General features: G+C 37.9%; 1 protein-coding gene across 3 annotated transcripts in view; it reads right to left on the bottom strand.

Moving 5' to 3' along the window:
- LOC115209168 (arf-GAP domain and FG repeat-containing protein 1) overlaps positions 1-3,454 on the bottom strand; it is a 113,775-nt gene that overhangs the window by 106,858 nt on the left and 3,463 nt on the right. The window lies entirely within an intron of this gene.

Genomic DNA, 3,454 nt, shown 5'->3' on the forward strand with positions numbered 1-3,454 from the left:
GGAATCTAATCAGGTGCAGACATGGCTGTGTGGTAAGAAACTTGCTTCCTAACCACATGGTTCCAGGTTCAGTCCCATTGCATGGTACCTTAGGCAAGTGTCTTCTATTATAGCCTCAGGCTGACCAAAGTCTTGTGAGTGGATTTGGTAGATGGAAACTGAAAGAAACCTGTTGTTTGTGTATGTGTGTGTGTATGTTTGTGTCTCCCACCATCACTTGACAACCAATGTAGGTGTGTTTACATCCATGTAACTTAGCAGTTCAGCAAAAGGAAGCAATAGAATAAGTACTAAGCTTACAAAGAATAAGTCCTGGGGTCGATTCATTCGACTGAAGGTGATGCTCCAGCATGGCCAAGTCAAATGACTGAAACAAGTAAAAGAATAAAACCCACTGACCAAATACCATATTTTCCATGTATAGACCAAGATTTACACGAAAAAACAGGTAGGTTGACTTATACACCAAGACAATGCTGGAGGGCCAAAAATTCCATGTGAAATGCAATAGGATTTGGAAAGATGATGGTAATGCTTAAATGTTGACACTGTATATTATTTTGACTTGTATGCTGGAAATACAGCACTTGTTTCTTGTATACCCAACTCAAAAATTGACTGAACAAGAAAGCATCATCATTATTTTACATCTATTTTCTATGCAAGCATAGACTGGATGAGTTGTCATGGTAGGATCTCTTATTATTCAGAGTTACTACCCTCAGATAAGCAGGTCACATACAATTTCTGTAGCAGGATGTCCTTTTTAATGCCAACCATTTTACTGAGTGTACTGGGTTTATTTTACCATGGTACCAATAGAACCAGTGAGAAGTTGTCATGTTCTAAACATGACTAAAAGGTCCTCCTGACCCAATGTTTTCACCCATCTGTCAACCATTTTGTAGAAGAATGAGCAGAAACATAGGATCAAAAGAATCCTTTACTTTTCAGTGGCGTATAAAACATTATCAGACTGATGTACAGCAGTCCATATAACCAAACACTACATAAACATATATATATATATATATATATATATATATATATATATATATATGGGCAAGGTTCAGAGAGCTCCTACCTCTGCTGGTGACAAAGCCTCTCTCTCAGAGTAAAAGGTAGACTGTATAACGTATGTGTACAGTCATGCTACATGGCAGTGAAACATGGGCTGTGACTGCTGAGGACATGCGTAAGCTAGCAAGGAATGAAGCCAGTATGCTCCATTGGATGTGTAATGTTAGTGTGCATACACAACAGAGTGTAAGCACCCTGAGAGAAAAGTTGAACTTAAGAAGCACCAGATGTGGTGTGCAAGAGAGATGACTGTGCTGGTATAGTTATGTGTTGTGACTGGATGAGGACAGCGGTGTGAAAAAGTGTCACACCCTAGCAGTTGAGGGAACTTGTGGAAGTGGTAAACCCAGGAAGACCTTGGATGAGGTGGTGAAGCACAACCTTCAAACATTGGGCCTCACCGAGGCAATGACTAGTGACTGAGACCTTTGGTGATATGCTGTGCTTGAGAAGACCCAGCAAGCCAAGTGAGACCATAACCTGCGGCCTATGACAGTGATGTGTAACCAGCCCACTTATGAGTATCCTTCATTCATTGGACAATAAACTTTGCTTGTGAAGACCTGTTGAGGCAAGTGAAATCAAAATCGTTGACATGGCTGATGACAGTACCACTTGATTCACACCTGTGCCAGAGGAATGTTAAAAGCACCATCCGAGTGTGATCGTTGCCAAGGCCGCTAACTGGCTCCCGTGCCAGTGGCACGTAAAAAGCACCATTTGAGCGTGATTGTTGCCAGTGTCGCCTTAGTGGCACCTGAAAAACAACATTCGAGTGTGGTCGTTGCCAGTGCTGCCAGACTGGCTCTTGTGCAGATGGCACATAAAAAGCACCATTTGAGCGTGGTCATTGCCAATACTGCCTGACTGGTCCATGTGCTGGCAGCACGTAAAAGCACACACTACACTCACAGAGTGATTGATGTTAGGAATGGCATCCAGCTGTAGAAACTTTGCCACATCAGATTGGAGCCTGGTGCAGCCTTCTGGCTCGCCAGTCCTCAAACCGTGCAACCCATACCAACATGGAAAGCAGACATTAAATGATGACGATGATGATATGTGTGTGTGTGTTCTACACAAATGTGACCTCTGCAAGTCATAATGAAAGCAACCCATCAAGGAGAGCAAACTCAAATTAAAATGAAGAGTAGAGATGAATCTTTAGTATTGTTACAGATATTTAGTGTTAGTATGATAAACTATATGCATTCACACTGGAAAGACATCCAGGTGTAAAAACCAAGCAAAAAAAGAAAAACAAAATCACATATACGAGTAGATTCAGTTTACTTTGTTGCTATGTATGCCAGATGATGAAGAACCTCAGCAAGTAGTGATAAGGGCCACAAGACAGTCAACAAAAATGGACATAAAATGATAAATAACAATTTTCTTTACAATATGAATAAAACCTAGTCGTGATGTTATAGAGTCATTAAATCAAATGACACAATTGCGATGTCCAATGGCAGTAATAGTTGGCAATGAGAAAAGATTCCAATAGTTGAAAAATAAAGAGTTGGCAATGACCTACAGAACATATACTGTAGCAGCAAATATAACATAAAAAAATTTGTTAGTGGTATATGAAAATAGAAGAGTCATCACCATTTTTCAGTCTACTTTTCCATGCTGGCATGGGATGGACAGGTTGTCATGGCTAAAGTAAGTTCTTATATTATTCCAATTTTTGATGTGGTTCTATGGCTGGATGCTTGTCCTATCACCAATACTCAAAAGTAGTATTGAAAACAAAACTTTCATGCAAATAAATAAGCAGGAATTGTATATCTGATGGAACTTTATTAATTAAAACATGTATATATTAAATTGACTATTTATATTCTATTAATTATGGGTGTTTTTTTTTTGAAATGTGATCCTTTGCGCAGCAACCAGTAAATAAATCGAAGTATATATTGATATATCTTGAGATAAAGTTAAGATGAAAATTTCAATTGGGGCCTGAAGTCAAAAGAACTGTTTTTAGTTCATCTCATGAAATTCCAACATACTTAGACTCCTTTTACTTCTATCCAGATTTATATCAATGCAAACTTTAACTTGTCAATGCTAGTGACTATCGTTAATACAGCTAATCCCTTAGTATATTAAAATATATTAAACAATGACAATAGGTAAGAATTAGCTACTAAATTATTTCGTAAATTTTTCCACCTAACTTAATGATATTCAAAATACTGCAATAAGTTTTCTCTTAATGCAAAATGTTTCAATTTAAATTTCTTGCATTAAGAGAAAATTAACTGTAATTCGTCACACTTTCTGGCTATTAGATTCTTTTAGCAAAATTTAATTTGTTGCAAGTACATATATCAAACACCAAGATAAAAGACAACTCTATGCACTC

This window comes from Octopus sinensis, linkage group LG3 (assembly GCF_006345805.1).
Source record: "Octopus sinensis linkage group LG3, ASM634580v1, whole genome shotgun sequence".
Lineage (NCBI taxonomy): Eukaryota > Metazoa > Mollusca > Cephalopoda > Octopoda > Octopodidae > Octopus > Octopus sinensis.